At 39.5% G+C, this 19462-nt stretch overlaps 1 pseudogene; it reads right to left on the bottom strand.

Moving 5' to 3' along the window:
- The window catches only part of LOC115670816 (oligopeptide transporter 1-like), a 48698-nt pseudogene extending 30081 nt beyond the window's left edge, over nt 1-18617 (bottom strand).
- Nucleotides 18618-19462: the final 845 nt, after the last annotated feature.

Raw genomic sequence — 19462 nt, 5'->3', positions numbered from 1 at the left:
GCGGGACATCATTACTAGGTACGGAGTTCCAGAAGCAATAATTACGGACAATGGCTCAAATCTAAACAACAGAATTGTAGATGATTTACTTGAGCACTTCCATGTTCGACATCTGAATTCATCTCCATATCGTCCACAAATGAATGGAGCAGTTGAAGCGGCAAATAAGAATATCAAGAAGATACTGGCCAAGACAGCCGAAAATTATCGTGATTGGCACGAAAGGTTGCCGTATGCTCTGATGGCATACCGAACTTCAATTCGAACATCAACTGGAGCAACCCCATTTTCCTTGGTTTACGGAATGGAAGTAGTGCTACCCGTTGAAGTAGAAATTCCTTCGTTAAGGATACTATCCCCGTTAGAGCTTTCAAAAGCTGAGTGGATTTAACAAAGATATGAGCAACTCAACATGATCGATGAAAAAAGATTAAGAGCTATATGCCATGGACAAGCCTATCAAAGACGAGTGGCTAAATCCTTTAATCGAAAGGTGAAACCGAGGAATTTCAAAACAGAGGATTTAGTAGTCAGGAAAGTCATCTTCAGCAATTCAGATCCTCGTGGCAAATTCACTCCGAATTATGAGGGTCCATATATTGTCAAGAAGGTTTTTCCGGGAGGAACATTGATTCTTCTAGATATGGCAGGAATAGAATTGGCCTATCCTGTAAAAGCAGATGCTATCAAGATTTTCTACCCATGAAATGAAGACAAACATTCAAGAAAAGATTCGGGTCACTTTAGAACATGTGCATATCATGCATATCACGCACGCCATGCATTTCATGAACATGTTTATTTGTTTTGCAGAAGAAAGCAAAAAGAATCTGAACCAGTTGATGATTTCAGAATTCCCAATGGAGTTATCAAATAGTAAAGGGAAGTGTCATTTCCAATTCTATTTTCCATTGATATCCTTTAATGTGCTTTCATTTTTATCATCCCCAGAGAGACAAAGAAAGGGAGCAACAATAGAAGAATCCCCAGTGTAACCAAAGCAAAAACATGCAAACAAGAGAGATCTTGATAAATTGATCAGACAGGTATCCCTAAATCGTGAGGGCATGTGCTAAAGAGGTTACCTTTCTAAGAGAAAAATCAAACTTTTTCTTCCCCAAGCGGAATGACACTAAATTGAGCAAAACAAAACAAATTGTTTTGAAAAGGAAAATACCTCATAAATATTTCAATCAAAAATTTTGAAACACGCTTTCTTTGAAAAATGCACTAAGCATCAAAATTCCCTAAGAGGGATAATTTGACAAAAGGCTTTGAAAAATTTCAAAGAGAAAGTTTGGATTAAATCGAATGGAAAGACCTTCAAATGATGAAAGGTAAGCCATATCCAAACACGTCCCCTATACACTCAAAGTCAAAGTGTTGAAGTGAGTGAGAAAAACTCATCCAAAGGAAATAGGGGATATTCGTAATGATTACATGGATTGAAATGATGAAAGGCAATCATTTCACTATCTCAAACACATGCTTATCCCTTGCAAACCAAATTTGAGCCAAAACGGTAGAGAAGTTTTCCCAAAACAACCCTGTTAAGAACTACCCCACATTGGGGCAAATCAGGAGGTTTGTGGATTGATAGCTATGGAGAATAGAATCAATAAAGATTTTATTGCATACTCTTGCATCAATCTTTCTGTGATAACTTCATATTAAGTCATATGGAAGCTCAAAACATCCCAAGAGGAAGAAGAGCACTTCATTTCTTATACCCAAACACATTACCTTTGGCAAAGCCCAATTGAGCCTGAATATTCATTTCAGAACCCTAAATTGGCGATCATCTCTTCACACTGGAGCATGAGCATATGATCCACTTTAATAGATAGAAAACAAAAGGGCAGAACACAGAGTCCTTAGAATTCAAAAAAGATCAAAGACAAAGGAGTCTGGGGCATGAAAAAGCAGTGTGCCTGGTAAAAGCAAGGCCAAATGCCTAAGAAAAATGAGAAAGAAAAGAGAGTGCAAAAGAAAGCTCAAAACGACAAAAGGTCGTGATAAAGCAAAGTCAATATCATGAGAGATGGTGATGCCAAGAAGATCAAAAGAAAGAGATTGTGATGAATGTTTAGAGGACTATGATGTTCATAGAAGATAAGATCTCTAGTGAAAAAAGAAGAAAAGAAAGGTGGTGATGCCAAGAAGATCAACAATTTCATGAAAACCCTGAATTCAAACAAATGAGCCTTTTGAGCCTACCCAATACCAACAATACAACCTCTCCCCAAAGACTCTTCAGATTGGGATGTTGAGAGAAGAAACATGACTTTATGACAAGAAGCCATCACTCAAAGAAGTGTATGCAATAATATCTTGTCTTATCCTCGAGGTTCTTAACTTGTAGACTCGAAGTCAGATATGATGAAATCCTTTTTCTTGGTCTCAGAATGCCTATCCTTTGAATAGCCATTGACCAAGCCAACATTATGTTGACACCTAATTTTTAGCCGACCCATCATTAAAAGCAGAAAATTCGAGATTATGGTTTTCGATCGCGACGGAACCCGTTTCTTGAATAAAAAGTGTCGTTTTTCTATTCATTTCATGCAAAAACCCGAAAAGTCAAACGGTTGACTTTCGCGTTGACTTTTTGGTCAACCCTTTGACCAAAAGTCAACCCCGAGTCAAATTGGGGCTTTTTGCATAAAAAGATTCCTTTCAAGTTTGATTTCACTTTAGAAGTGAAAATTCCAGAAAATTCAAAGATTTGATCATAAAATCAAACTCCTAGTGAAAAGTCAACTAGAGTTTGACTTTTGGTCAAACCTTTGACCAAAAAAATTGAAAATATACAAAAGACCAAAAATCATCTTATTTTACATTCAATTTACCTTTGGCATTTGAAATTTTACAAAAATCGATTTAAAATCAACTTTTTCCCAATTTACGGAATTTGGTTCAAATCGGTCAAAAATGAAATTACTTCATTTCTAGTCATTTTTTAGGTTAGTTTTCTTCACGGCATTTGATCTAGAGGTCATCTTATATTCAATTTTGGAACAAATTTTGTAATTCCAAGCCAAACACAAAAACCCCCCAATTTAGGCCACAATGAGTGATTTGGATCGATTCTTCATGATTTGCGCAATTGAGACACGAATGAGCCTTTTCTTATATCAAATCCAAATTCAAAATCAATTTTGGAAGATTCACATGAATTTGAGTCAATTTGGTCAATTTAGTGATCCAACGATTGAGAAGTCTAAGAGTAATTGGTTCAATTAGTGCAATTCAACTTGACCCACTCTAGACTAATATTCAATTTGATGAATTGAGACTCAATTTGGCTAATTGGACTTCAATTAAATTAGTCAGTCTAGTTTGGACATGCAATTACCCAAATTTAAGAACAATTGAGCTAAACAAGTTAAATTGGATCAATTTGTGCATGAATTTCAAATCGGTTCAATCCAATTTGATCGAATTCAATATTAATGGGATCAATTAATCATGATAGAGATCAAATTGTACAAAATTAGAACAAATGGAACCAAGGATTGAACCCATTCAACCAGTTCAACCCGGTTTGATTCGAATTAAACCGATTCGATCGGACTAGCCATTTTCCGGTCGAAAATCCGGCGATCGACGGTCCATTCCGACTAGCCAAGGCTGGCCACATCCTTTTGAGCCCAAAAATGACAAAAATGGCCTTGATTGAAAATTACGAAAATGCCCCTAAGTAAAATTACTAAAATGCCATTCTTTAAGGATTAAGCAAATTAATTAGGGGATAAGCAAATCAATCATGGCCATTCATTTAGAATTGATCATGTCCATCCATGATGCCATGTCACTAATCCTTAGCCCTTAAAGAATATTCTTAATCATTAAGGATGCATTTTGGGACATTGGATTAATCTAAGGGCTAAGATTCAAAGTTGAGGGGAGTATATAGTTTTTTTCCCTCCAAAATTAGGGGGGACTCTCATTTTCAGATCTGAATTCTCTCTCCTCTCTCTCTCTCTCTCTCTCTCTCTCTCTCTCTCTCTCTCTCTCTCTCTCTCTCTCTCTCTCTCTCTCTCTCGGCCGCCGGCCATCTTGCCTCTTCGCCGACCATTTTCCGGCGAACCATTGCCTCACCGTCGTCCCCCATGGTGAGACAAAGCCAGCCGCAAGATCAGCCAAGCTTGCTGGTGGCCGGAGCTCCTCATTCCGGTGAGATTTCCTCCACGGCAGCATCACCGACTTGGTCGCCGGCGATTCAATCAGCCGGTTCAAGCAGCTGAACCGGCCAATCGGCGTTCCCTCCGGCGATCCTGAACCTCCAGCAGCATTCCTTGGCGTCTTCATGTCGCTGTGGTGGCCGGCTTCTCGTTGAACAGCAACCGGATCGCATCTTTTGACTTGATTCTCTGTTATTAGTTCATTAGTGCGAAATCGAATCGATTCTCACTATAGTTTGTGCAATCTATTCTCATAGGTTTGTCGAGCTTTCTGAGACTTCTCCATGCTGTTTTTGATCTGAATACGGAGATCGGATCGCTCGATTGCGCGTCGAAGCATCGTTAAACAAGGTAAGTAAACTTGGATGTTGTTCTGTAAATTCGTATACAGAGAAACCTGCATGTTTGAGATGCTGATTTCAGCTCGTTATGTCGAAATCTTGCGAAGTGACGAACTAGAGAATAGTAAAACACGTCTCAAGCTTCGATTTGATATATTGCATGCCTCAATCGGACTTAGTTTGCTATGTCAAAACTCTTTCGAAAGTTAGGATCAGAATCTGGAATGTGATGTTCAAGTCTGTTCTGATGTATTCCTGATTGACGTTGTGCTGTTCTATGATTTTTCTGATTTTCTACAATCGTTTTTATGAAAAAACTTTCTTCACGAAAGTCGTAAAGCACATCTTAATCTGTTCATCATAAAATTTTCATAAAATTCCAAGCATGTTAGCATTGTACGATCTGCAACGTCATCTATGCATAAATCTGGTGACAGACTAGTTTCTGACTGACCTTCGTGTGTTCTTCGATTTTCATAAATTCATGTGTTCGAAATATGAAAACGTTTTCTTCACAAAAGTTCACACTGAGATCGAGATATTTTCATTGATACTAATTTCATCAAAAGCAGAGCTCATTTGGATTTTCAAAAGGAATTTTTATGATCTAATCAGTATCTGTGTTCAGATCTGATTTTCATTCCTTTGGAATCCAAAAGATGTTTTTCCGAATTTGATAAAGTTAGAGTACTACTTTGACAAAAATCAAAATTACAAAGTTGTTCATTGGGGTCTCATTATGTTGACTGAAAATTTTGAGGGCCTAATAGCAATTATTAGAGGGTCAATTTTCTTAAAATTTTATAAAAGGTCTTCTCGAGTTAAAATTTGATTTGCAGTTGAGTCCTCTGTGAAAACCGAATTTTATAAACATTTGGAGGACTTTTTAGCAAAAAATCAAAACATGAAAGTTGTTACAAACGGAGAATCATAACTGCATAAAAATTTTCACACGGTTTTGATAAGTTTTGTTATTTTTCCCACCATTATTTTGAAATCCCTAACAGAACCGGGTCCAGTCTGTCGCCGAGAGTGAATTTGTCATTTTCGTGAATATCAGTGAGGATTTAGAAAAAAATGGTCTTCTTAACTTTTGATCCTCATGTCATAAGCTTTCTAATGACACATGAATCACTTCATTTGGACATCATTAGGTTAGTTAATCACATCTGAACAGAAGCAATTCGAATTAGATAATAACTGAATAAGTGGTCTCCTTATGAAACCCACTTCTCATTGTTTGATTGGATTTGAAATAAGACCCATGGGCCTGCATGCATGCTTATTTCATTGCTATGCATATGTTTGTTAGATGAATTTTAGGCCCGGTGCATGTTCGGCGAGTAGCCCATTATGGTCATTTAGAACCCGACTTTAGGGGTTAATTGATATGAGTTGCCGTTTTGTGAATGCAAATGGTAGCCCATTATCGTTAACCATTAATCAAATAATATTAGATGATTAGGTGGGTGGTGAATCGAAATGCATGAAAAACAAAGGCCGATCCCGAGGCCCGTGCTTGATTAGTGAATTGTTTGCACCATTGTTTTTCTTTGGTTGTTCTTTTGGATATTGTTTGTCATGAATGTATGTTGTGAATATAAATGCCGACACCCGAGAGACGGTCCATGGGAGGATAATCCAAAGTTGTAAAAGACCAAGACGATTGACCGATGTCCAATCCGGTCTCAATTTGTATTCATTTGATGATGGCGATAGACCGATGTCCGATCCGGTTTCAATTCGTATTCAATTCATTCATCCCCGATCATGTCTCGGGTTTTCAATTTGTGTTGTAATAAACACCCAACGAGTTGCGGGTTTTTTACTTTGTCGCACTTAGAATTAGCTCGTCTTTTCAATACTTTGAGTGTTTACTTTACGTAATGCCTTTCAATACAATCGTTTCTTTCTTTCTTTTCTAGACTAAGATAGGATTAGTTTAGAATCTTAAATGAAAACACAAAAAACAAGATGCATAATCACATTGTGGACTAAAAATTTGACATGAAAATGGTAAAGAACAAATGCATGATAACTTAGATAACAACCATGGTAAGTTTAGCGGTACCGAAAGGGCGTTAATAGAAATATTAACGTAAGCTAGTCCCCGAACCTTTGATCTCTGGTTTTCGTAGAAACCAATACGAAATTCCCACGTATTGGTTAGGTATTCTAGCCGACCTCCGACCTAGGCTAGTGGCGACTCCTAAAAAAGATAAAATTGATCCGCTGTCACGCGAGGTATGAATTAGGGAAGATTCACGTTCATGAATAATGGACTGTACGGATGAACCATCTTTATGATGTACTGTATGGACCGTTTCATGAACACTTACCTCTAAACCCACCTTATCGAGTTCGGCCCTCGAGAGGTAGGTCGCGACACATTACAGTCCTCCGAAAGACCTTATCGGATCAATTGGATTGTATACATTGCGAACATCTCCGAACACCTAAGGATTGGTTACGAGAGATAAAATTGAGGGATATCATATCAGTCTCCTTTCAATCAAATGAAGAAAAGACCAAATTCATAGATTGAAACAAATCCTTTCTAATGAAGGTCTTCCAAACGATTATTTCAAGCATTTCTTGAAATATTGCAAAGCATTTTGTTCAAATAATTTCTCGAAAAGGAAATTTGATTGCCTGAAATGCATTTGATACAAATAATGCATATTTCAAAACCAGGTTTCAAAAGTTTTTGGTCAACTTAAAATCAAATTTTCAAACAGTTTGTGGTAAGCTAAGGAGAAAAAAAAACCACATTTCAAACAGTTTTAATCAATTTCAAAACTACTTTCCAAAATAGTTTTTGGTCAACTAAAAAACCATACAAAGGTTAGTGAAACCTCAAAATCACAAAACTTACGGTTAAGACATTCATTGTTTGAAGTCTTCCCAAAGTCCTACTGGTGAGGAACCACTAGGCAAAATTCAAGTCCTATTGGCGAGGAGCCCCTAGGCAATTTCCAAAATCCTACGGGTGAGGAACCACATGCAAGTCTCCAAAATTAAAGTCCTATTGGCAAGGAGCCTTTAGGCAATTTCCAAAGTCCTACAGGCGAGGAGCCTCTAGGCAAATCCAAAGTCCTACAGACGAGGAGCTCCTGGGCAAATCCAAAGTCCTACAGGCGAGGAGCCCCTAGGCAAATTCAAAGTACTACAGACGATGAGCCCCTAGGCAAATCCAAAGTCCTACAGGCGAGGAGCCCCTAGGCAAATTCAAAGTCTTACAAGCGAGGAGCCCCTAGGCAAATCCAAAGTCCTACTGGTGAGGAACCACTAGGCAAATTCAAAGTCCTACAGGCGAGGAGCCCCTAGGCAAATCCAAAGTCGTACTGGTGAGGAACCACTAGGCAAATTCAAGTCCTACTGGTGAGGAACCACTAGACAAATCCAAAGTCCTACAAACGAGGAGTCCCTAGGCAATTTCCAAAATCCTATGGGTGAGGAACCACTTGGCAAGTCTTCAAAATCCTCAGGCGAAGAGCCTCAGGCGTTCATGGTTCGTGAGTTCGTCCTTAAACCACGAAATCCGAATAACCATCAGAATCATCACCACCATCAATTCATGCCCTTGGATAAGCAACAAAGAAACTCTCACAAACAGGTAACTTTCTCTTCCTCAATCATTAAGAATCTTTCAAAATACGTCTTCAAAAGAGAACCTTTGGATTAGATCACGGATTTTAAAAGCAAGATCCCTAATCAGTTGTTGTGAAAATTCCATCTTATCTCGTTCAGTGAGTCGATTAAAAATTCAGGTGTCACCTTGTCTTTGAGATCAACCTCTAACGAGCTCAATCTCAAAGAGGGGCATCCGTTGACACTTAATTTTTAGCTCATTTTTTTTTCATATTTTCAAAAATTTCAAAATTAGGACTAGGAATCTTGGCCAAGCCTAGAAACCTATTTCTAAACCGAAAAAAATAATTTTTTAGCATTTTTTAGCTTTTTTCCTTAATTTCTTTTAGTCAAAATAGGTGAGAAAATCAAGAAAAATAGAAAATGAAATCAGAAAATTCCATAAAAATAGTCATTAGTCTTATTTTAAATCCAATTTCGTGAATACATTGTCAATTTTGAAAAATCTCAATCGAGTATATGTTTTTCCCAAAATTGGGCAAAATTACACTCGAATTGAACCAAAAATACAATTAAGTTTTTTCTAGTCATTTTTAAGTCATAGTGTCTTCACAACAATTGATTCAGGGATCTTGAATTGCATAATGGTCGGTCCAATTGCACAATTTGACATAAAAATAAAAAATCCCTAAAATTTGATTGAAAATTGAGAATTTTGAACCCAAATTGGGAATTGTGCCCAATATGAAATTTTCGAAATATGAGATCATCATTTCTAGGGTTAATCAGATGTGGGTAATTCAATTTTAGCATCAATTTTGCCTAATCAGGTCATTAGGACATCAAATTGAACAAAACCCTATTGACCCGAATATAAAAATGAGAAAATCTTGGACACAATTATAATAAAAATTGGGGCAAAATATATATTTGGGTTCGGAATATGATAGGGAATTCAATTTTGGGATTAAATTTGGAAAATTGGGTTAAAATCGGGTCGAATTTGTGAATTTAGACCAACCGGGGTCTGTCGGGTCGACCGGGTCCACCCGACCCGACCCGGGTAGGTCATCTTCTTCACCCGGTTTGCCAAAACGTGCACTAAACCCAGAAAAAACGAATGAAACCCGTGACTTCACCGATCATTCCCGATCAAATTAGCACGTTTTAATTGATTTGGCCAGCTGGAAAATATCCAGCTGGCACCAGTTATTCATCCCAACCGATCGGAGTTCGGTTCCAACAAATTTTGAGCGGGAAAAATCGTAGAGAAAAAACGAAAAAAACTGACCCGAGAGAAAGAATGGTGTTCGATAGATTGCTAGAGAGAGAGAGAGAGAGAGAATCAGAGAGGAAAAACCGGAAATCTAGAGAGAGAAAGAGGAGTGGAGATCCCCAGGTCGAGTGATCGGCGCCGGCAAATTGACAATCTAGGGAGGATCTCCTCCTCGGGTAGACCAGAACGAAGCTGACTGTGAACGCCTGAAAACGAGTATTTTTCAGCCGATCCAAACCTGTTTCGGCGAGGCCAAGGCCACCAGGGTGAAGACCAAGTGTCGAGGAACAACCCTTGGGGCGCGGATCACTTCGACAATTTCGTTTGATCATCGGACGAAGCAGGTAAAGTCGGTTCAGGGTCAGTTTTTTTAAAATTTTCCAGAATTCAATTTCAATCTTGATATGCATGTTTATGTGTTTTCTTTTGTGAAACTGAGTTTGTTGATGCTTATAATCAATTTCTGATCATTTTTTATCTTGTTTAATTGCATTTTTGGGAATTAAAATGCATGAACCGAGTCGGCCCCCCCCGTGAACTATCTCGCCGGAGCTCAGGTGACGTCGCCGGAGCATCGCTGAGGCCATAGGCCTATCAAGTCAGTTTGTTCTTACCTTGTTTAATGTTCTGAAAATCATTTTAATCGATGTAGACGGCTAGGGCGATGAAAATAGGAACTCGGAGCTTCTGGTAAGGTTAGGTCAGGAATAATAGTAAATTGACATTTTCTGATCGGTCTTTTGCCGGCCGGCGAACGTCCGACGGCACAACGATTAGGCTAGATTGGTAATAGGTAACATGGACTTCATCGTGGATTGTCAAAATGGTCAAAAGGTCACCGGAGGCTTGTCGGCGACGAGCTCAAACCGGCGGCCTCGAAAACCTTAAACTGGAAATTGTGCATATTAGGTGTTTGTGAAAATGCCTCAATGAAAATCAATCAAAACGGCGCCGTTTTTGGTCTTGGTCTCGCCGGAGAAGATGACCGGCGACCGGCGCCGGCGACGCCGTTTCGGCCAAGCTGAACCGGGTTGAATCGGGCCGGTCCGGATCGTCCCCAGCGGGAAAATTTAAAAAATTTCTAAAAAAATAAAAAACCAGAAAATTCTAAAAAAAAATATATAAAATCACAAAAATCATAAAAAAATTAGAATTTTTTTAGAAAATCAAAATATTAGAAAATTCAGAAAAATTCAAAAATTTTCAGGAAATTCAGAAAAATCCAAAAATTTTCAGAAAATTCATAAAAATTCCGAAAATTTGGAAAATACAAATAAAAATTTTGAGAAATTTGGAAAATCAATAAAAAATTGAAAAATTGGAAAATTCATAAAAATTTTCGGAAAACCATAAAAAATCAATTCTAGGCTTTAATAAAACTTTTTCGAAAAAAAAGAAAAAAATCAAAAATTTTGAAAATTCACAGAATGGTCCAAAATCATCGTGGCCAGCCATAAAATGTGAAATTTGAATATTCTGAAGTGCGCAAGTGGCATTTTTAGAAAATTCCAAATTCAGGGGTTATAACCCTTAAAAAACCCTAAAACCCTAAAAATGTGTAAATCATGAAATGAATAAGCTTTTAGAGATTCATTAGGGTTTGGGTGTTTTGATTGACTTTCGTTTTAGAGACCACTTAGGATTGATTGACTTGATTGATTTTGATTGTGCATTTAATACTTGTTTGGTCTTTCCTGCAATTAGAACAGATAGGATTAGTGGGTGAGCCTCGGTAATTCGTATGACACGTTAGACATCATATCGTTCTTAAGTACTGAAAGGGCGTTAGGGATCTCGATTCGGGATCAATAACGTAACCAAGTCCCTGTACTCAGAATCTCTGGTTCATAGAATTGTGGTATTTCTTCCGTATCTCGATTAGGTTTCTAGTCTACCTACCAATAATGACTAGTGTCGACTCCAAAATCACAAAATCTAGAAATCACCTTCCACTGTCATGTGAGGTATGGTCTGGGAGAGACCCTTACACGGAAATACCTCCTTAGCGCGCATATCCCGAAAGCCCCCAAAAAGCGCCAAAACGGCGCCATTTCTGGCGATTTTCTCTTCCGCATTTCGCCAAGCACATGGTGTGCATGAATCCTAGTTCTAAGTTCTTGAGGCCGCCACTTCAAGCCCTTATCTGGCGACCTTCCGATGACCATTTTGTTTGAATTATGATCCTATGTCTTCCTTGTATTACCGTCTATCAATCTTAGTCTATAGCTTCGCCGTCGGACCTCTGCCGGTCGGCGAAAAACCGATCTCGAAAACACCAGATCAGAACTGACCTACTCCATTTCTTCTAAAACTTAAACTCTTATTCTGATCGCCTTAGCCATCTACAACGATCCTAACATTTAAAGAAACATCAAACAAGGTAAATGAATGCTAACTTGACTGGCCTATGGCCATGGCGATGCTCCGGCGAGGGTTCTTCAAGTTCCGGCATGTTTTAAAAATGGAGGCCGACTCATTCGATGCATATTCAATCCATGTTTTGCAATCAAACAAGAGAAACATAATCAGAAATTCGTTTTTGACATCAAGGTACTCAAGATCAACAAAGAAATCACCGATTTGACAATATCAAGTTCATTTTCGTTTTCTGGAATTTCTGGAAAAATATGATGAAGATCATACTTTACCTGTTTTGTTTGATGATCAGATGAGGTTTTCAAGCTAATCGGAGCCTGCGGAATTGTTCCTCATCACTTGAACTTCAGACTGGTAAGCTTGGCTTCGCCGAAGAACACCTAATCACACCGACTGAGCTTGAGTTTCAGGCCTTCGTGACAAGCTGGTTCGGCCAGAACGATGAGGGGAGGTTCACGGCCTATCCACGATTCGCCGGCGTTCCGCCGTTTACGGCAGTGCCGGACACTTGTGAGGGGACCCTCGACCCTCTCTCTCTCTAGATATTTGTCTTTAGTTTTGCTCGTTTCTCTCTCTTTTCTCTCTCTGGCATTTCGTCGAATACGTTCTTCTCAATGATCAGTTTTTTTCTCTTCCTTTTATTGATCAATTTCGAGTCGGTTTATCACTCTTAACCGATTTAGAATCGGTTAGGAATGATAAGGATGGACAGCTGGAGAATCTCCAACTGTCCATCTTGTTTAACACGTGACGGAAATCAGGAATTTAGTCAATAAAGTCATGGGTTTGAACTGTTTTTTCTGGGTTTTAATGCATTCTGGGCAAGTCGGGCGAAGAAGATGGGTTCCCGGGTCGGGTCGGGTTGACCCGATCGACCGGGAAAGCCCGATTTTGACTAAATTCGCAAATTAAGCTCGATTTTGATCCAATTTTAAAAATTAAACCCCAAAATTGAATTCCTCATCACATTTTGAACCCAAATATGTGATTTTCCCCAATTTTTGTCATAATCATGTCCAAGATTTTTAAATTTTTGTACTCGGGTTAATAGGGTTTTGTTCAATTCAATACCTTAACGACCTGATTCGGAAAAATTGGTACCAAAATTGAATTACCCACATCTGATTAACCCTAGAAATGATGGTCTCATGGTTCGACAATTTCGAATTCGGCACGATTCCCAAATTGGGCTCAAAATTTCTAATTTTCAATTGAATTTTGGGGTTTTCTGATTTCTTTAAAAAATGTGCAATTGGATAGACCAACATGTAATTCAAGGCCCAAAAATCATTTGTTGTGAAGACACTATGACTTAACAGTGACTAGAAAAGATTTAATTGCATTTTTGATTTAATTCGGGTTTGATTATGCCCAATTTTCGGAAAAACACATACCCTATTGAAATTTTTCAAAATTGATGATGTATTAATGAAATTGGATTTAAAATAAGACTAATGACTATTTTTATGGAATTTTCTGATTACATTTACTATTTTTCTTGATTTTCTCACTCATTTTGAACAAAAGAAAATTCAGGAAAATGCTAAAAAAATTATTTTTGGTCTAGAAATAGTTTTATAGGTTTGGCCAAGATTCCTAATCCTAATTTTGAGATTTTGGAAAATATGAAAAAAAAGGGCTAAAAATCAGGTGTCAACACACGTCCCATGCACGAATGGGCCACATCCCATGCACGTAAGACGCCATATATCATTCACGAATGGGCTCGGAGCCCTTCGTTCCCTTGAGCCGTGTCACAAGCATCTAAAATTTATTCGGTAAGAAGATAATTAAATATATGGGAATGAGCAAGTAAGGAAATATAGTAACTAAATAAAATGAAGAAATTGAAGTGCATGAGTCGTCTGTAACAGCATGAATGCTATAATAATATGGATGCTTCCGTGATAGAGAACCTTGGTAATTGTGAAAATTTGCACAGAATAGGTTCCGCGCGATCCAAGGCTGGCAAAGATGGTGATTAGGACATGTTCTTTCAAATTGAAAGGTCCCGGATTTAGAGAGAATGCCCATCTCATGAACGAGACCTAGATCGGCCTCGAAGGGATTGTTGCGGCCATCAATTGTCACAGGGGAAGTGTAAAAATTATGCTAAAATTGCCGAAATGCGGTATTGGTTAGTCCAATAGCTGAAAAATTGGTTGGTGAAGGACAAGATCACGCACTAGGACACGCCGAGAACTCAAGTCCTGAAGGTCAGGACGGGAAGCGATGGGTCATCCGTCGGTGGAACTGTGAGGCCCACCTCTTTAATGGGGCAATCATCTGTTATTCTGTCTCCTCCTGTGTGGTAAGTTAGTAGCATTCAGTCACAAAACCGTAACAGCAAATGTAAATGCTTTTGGTGGTGACGGGCGAGGAGCTTACCGGACAGTTTTTCGACAGACTCTGTACCTTCAACCACGATTCCCGCCATCCTTTCTAAGATCAGTTTGAAGCCCCTTCGTCCGAATAATCACTGTATACTTGCTCTTCTCAAGAATGTTGCCTATGGGTAAAATCACCGACCAATACTAATATGCACAAGTGAGGAGAGTATTGGTCTGCTAGCATTTAATTTAGATGGATGAGCTTTCGACTAAGTGGCATGGGGAAGATGCGTAATGAATCACTTTATCACTTTTAATGAATCAATTTAGTCCACAACAGAAAGTCGGTTGTTGCGATCGTGCATTTTGAGACATATTTGCCTTTAGAGTATGAACGTTCATAGAACGCTTAAAATCCATAATGCAGGAGTAAGTAGAAACAACCACTAAGAATGGTCTCTAGGATGTGACTCGCCCTTTAAGTGGGTGAGATAGGGAAAATTACCAAAAAAGTCATAAACCTATTGTAATTCTGCCAATTCTGTCCTAAACCTTTTGCAGTTGTGTCAATTCAGTTCATCCGGCCACTTTTGGCCAGCCGGCAATGATGTGGACGGCGGCCGGCTGACTTTCTGATTCCATTTGCTATTTTTCTTAATTTTCTCAATCATTTTGACTAAAAGAAATTAAAGAAAAATTTAGGAAAATGCTAAAAAAATTATTTTTGGTCAAGAAATAGGTTTCTAGGTTTGGCCAAGAATCCTAATACTAATTTTGAGATTTTTGAAAATATGAAAAAAAAAGCAGCTGAAAATCAGGTGTCAACACACGTCCCATGCACGAATGGGTCACGTCCAATGCACGTAAGACGCCATATATCGTTCACGGATGGGCTTGGAGTCCGTCGTTCCCTTGGCCTGTGTCATAAGCATCTGAAATTCATTCGGTAAGAAGACAATTAAATATAGGGGAATGAGCAAGTAAGGAAATATAGTAACTATATAACATGAAGAAATTGAAGTGAATGAATCGTCTGTAACAGCATGAAGGCTGTAATAACATGGATGCTTTCGTGATAGAGAACCTTGGTAATTGTGAAAATTTGAACTGCATAAGCTCCGCGCGACCCAAGGTTGGCAACGATGGTGATCAGGACATGTTCTTTCAAATTGAAAGGTCCTGGATTTAGTGAGAATGCCCATCTCATGAACGGGACCTAGATCGGCCTCTAAGGGAGTGTTGCGGCCATCAATCGTCCTAGGGGAAGTGTAACAATTTGTGCTAAAATTGCCGAAATGCGGTATCGGTTAGTCCATTAGGTGAAGAATTGTTTGGTGAAGGACAAGATCACGCACGAGGCCACGCCGAGAACCCATGTCATAAATGTTAGGACGGGTAGCGATGGGTCATCCGTCGGTGGAACCGTGAGGCGCACCTCTTCGATGGGGCAATCATCTGTTATTCTGTCTTCTCCTGCGTGGTAAGTTAGTAGCATTTAGTCACAAAACCATAACAGCAAATGTAAATGCTTTCGGTGGTGACGGTCGATGAGCTTACCGGACAGTTTTTCGGCAGACTCTGCACCTTCCACCACGATTCTCGCCATCCTTTCTAAGTTCAGTTTGAAGCCCCTTCGTCCGAATAATCACTGTATACTTGATCTTCTCAAGAATGTTGCCTATGGGTAAAACCACCTACCAATACTAATATGCACAAGTGAGGAGAGTATTGGTCTGCTAGCATTTAATTTAGATGGATGAGCTTTCGAATAAGTGGCTTGGGGAAGATGCGTAATGAATCACTTTATCACTTTTAATGAATCAATTTAGTCCACAACAGAAAGTCGGTTGTTGCGATCGTGCACTTTGAGAAATATTCGCTTTTACAGTGTGAACGTTTAAAAAAATGCTTAAAATCCATACTGCATGATTAAGTAGGAACAACCTCTAAAAATGGTCTCTAGGATGTGACTCGCCCTTTAAGTGGGTGAGATAGGGAAAATTATCAAAAAAGTTGTAAACCTATTGTAATTGTGCCAAATCTGTCCTAAACCTTTTGCAATTGTGTCAATTCAGTTCATCCGGCCACTTTTGGCCGGTCGGCGCTGACGAGGCCGCTGGCCGGCTGACTTTTCTGATTCCATTTGCTATTTTTCTTGATTTTCTCACTCATTTTGACTAAAAGAAATTAAAGAAAAATTCATGAAAACGCTAAAAAAATTATTTTTTGTCTCGAAATAGGTTTCTAGGTTTGACCAAGATTCCTAATCCTAATTTTGAGATTTTTGAAAATATGAAAAAAAAAATCAGCTAAAAATCAGGTGTCAACACACGTCCCATGCACGAATGTGCCACGTCCCATGCCCGAATGAGTCACGTTCAATGCACGTAAGACGCAATATATCGTTCACGGATGGGCTCGGAGCCTTTCGTTCCCTTGGGCAGTGTCACAAGCATTTGAAATTCATTCGGTAAGAAGACAATTAAATATAGGGGAATGAGCAAATAAGGAAATATAGTAACTTTATAACATGATGAAACCGAAGTGCGTGAGTCGTTTATAACAGCATGCAGGATGTAATAATATGGATGCTTCCGTGATAGAGAACCTTGGTAATTGTGTAAATTTGCACTGCATAGGCTCCGCGCGACCCAAGGTTGGCCAAGATGGTGATCAGGACATGTTCTTTCAAATTGAAAGGTCCTGGATTTAGTGAGAATGCCAATCTCATGAACGGGACCTAGATCGGCCTCGAAGGGATTGTCGCGGCCATCAATCGTCCCAGGGGAAGTGTAAAAAATTGTGCTAAAATTGCCGAAATGCGGTATCGGTTAGTCCAATAGTTGAAGAATTGGTTGGTGAAGGACAACATCACGCACGAGGCCACGCCGAGAACCCATGTCCTAAATGTCAGGACGGGCAGCGATGGGTCATCCGTCGGTGGAACCGTGAGGCGCACCTCTTCGATGGGGCAATCATTTGTTATTCTGTCTTCTCCTGCGTGGTAAGTTAGTAGCATTTAGTCACAAAACCATAACAGCAAATGTAAATGCTTTCGGTGGTGACGGGCGAGGAGCTTACCGGACAGTTTTTCGGCAGACTCTGCACCTTCCACCACGATTCTGGCCATCCTTTCTAAGATCAGTTTGAAGCCCCTTCGTCCGAATAATCACTGTATACTTGCTCTTCTCAAGAATGTTGCCTATGGGTAAAACCACCTACCAATACTAATATGCACAAGTGAGGAGAGTATTGGTCTGCTAGCATTTAATTTAGATTGATGAGCTTTCGAATAAGTGTCGTGGGGAAGATGCGTAATGAATCACTTTATCACTTTTAATGAATCAATTTAGTCCACAACAGAAAATCGGTTGTTGCGAACGTGCACTTTGAGAAATATTCGCTTTTACAGTGCGAACGTTCAAAGAACGCTTAAAATCCATAATGCATGATTAAGTACGAACAACCTCTAAGATTGGTCTCTAGAATGTGACTCGCCCATTAAGTGGGTGAGATTGGGAAAATTACCAAAAAAGTCATAAACCTATTGTAATTGTGCCAATTCTGTCCTAAACCTTTTGCAATTGTGTCAATTCAGTTCATCCGGCCACTTTTGGCCGGTCGGCGCTGATGTGGACGCCGGCCGGCTGACTTTTCTGATTCCATTTGCTATTTTTCTTGATTTTCTCACTCATTTTGACTAAAAGAAATCAAAGAAAAATTCATGAAAATGTTAAAAAAATTATTTTTGGTCTCGAAATAGGTTTCTAGGTTTGACCAAGATTCCTAATCCTAATTTTGAGATTTTTGAAAATATGAAAAAAAAAATCAGCTAAAAATCAGGTATCAACACACGTCCCATGCACGAATGGGCCACGTCCCATGCACGAATGGGTCACGTCCCATGCACGAATGAGTCACGTTCAATGCACGTAAGACGCAATATAACGTTCACGGATGGGCTCGGAGCCCTTCGTTCCCTTGGGCTGTGTCACAAGCATCTGAAATTCATTCGGTAAGTAGACAATTAAATATAGGGGAATGAGCAAGTAAGGAAATATAGTATCTTTATAACATGAAGAAACCGATGTGCGTGAGTCGTCTTTAACAGCATGAAGGCTGTAACAATATGGATGCTTCCGTGATAGAGAACCTTGGTAATTGTGTAAATTTGCACTGCATAGGCTCCGCGCGACCCAAGGTTGGCCAAGATGGTGATCAGGACATGTTCTTTCAAATTGAAAGGTCCTGGATTTAGTGAGAATGCCCATCTCATGAATGGGACCTAGATCGGCCTCGAAGGGATTGTTGCGGCCATCACTCGTCCCAGGGGAAGTGTAACAATTTGTGCTAAAATTGCCCAAATGCGGTATCGGTTAGTCCAATAGTTGAAGAATTGGTTGGTGAAGGACAACATCACGCACGAGGCCACTCCGAGAACCCATGTCCTAAATGTCAGGACGGGCAGCGATGGGTCATCCGTCGGTGGAACCGTGAGGCGCACCTCTTCGATGGGGCAATCATCTGTTATTCTGTCTCTTCCTGCGTGGTAAGTTAGTAGCATTCAGTCACAAAACCATAACAGCAAATATAAATGCTTTCGGTGGTGACGGTCGAGGAGCTTACCGGACAGTTTTTTGGCAGACTCTACACCTTGCACCACGATTCCCGCCATCCTTTGTAAGATGAGTTTGAAGTCCCTTCGTCCGAATAATCACTGTATACTTGCTCTTCTCAAGAATGTTGCCTATGGGTAAAACCACCTACCAATACTAATATGCACAAGTGAGGAGAGTATTGGTCTGCTAGCATTTAATTTAGATTGATGAGCTTTCGAATAAGTGGCATGGGGAAGATGCGTAATGAATCACTTTATCACTTTTAATGAATCAATTTAGTCCACAACAGAAAGTCGGTTGTTGCGAACGTGCACTTTGAGAAATATTCGCTTTTACAGTGTGAACGTTCAAAGAACGCTTAAAATCCATAATGCATGATTAAGTAGGAACAACCTCTAAGATTGGTCTCTAGAATGTGACTCGCCCATTAAGTGGGTGAGATTGGGAAAATTACCAAAAAAGTCATAAATCTATTGTAATTATGCCAATTCTGTCCTAAACCTTTTGCAATTGTGTCAATTCAGTTCATCCGGTCACTTTTGGCCGGCCGGCGCCGACGTGGACGTCGGCCGGCTGACTTTTCTGATTCCAAGAAGAAATTGAAGTGCATGAGTCGTCCGTAACAGCATGAATGCTGTAATAATATGGATGTTTCCGTGATAGAGAACCTTGGTAATTGTGAAAATTTGCACTGCATAAGCTCCGCACGACCCAAGGTTAGCAAAGATGGTGATCAGGACATGTT

This window comes from Syzygium oleosum, unplaced genomic scaffold (assembly GCF_021117445.2).
Source record: "Syzygium oleosum isolate NSW1041296 unplaced genomic scaffold, Sole_v2.1 Sole_v2.05, whole genome shotgun sequence".
NCBI lineage: Eukaryota > Viridiplantae > Streptophyta > Magnoliopsida > Myrtales > Myrtaceae > Syzygium > Syzygium oleosum.
This window is presented reverse-complemented; position numbering and strand designations above follow the sequence as displayed.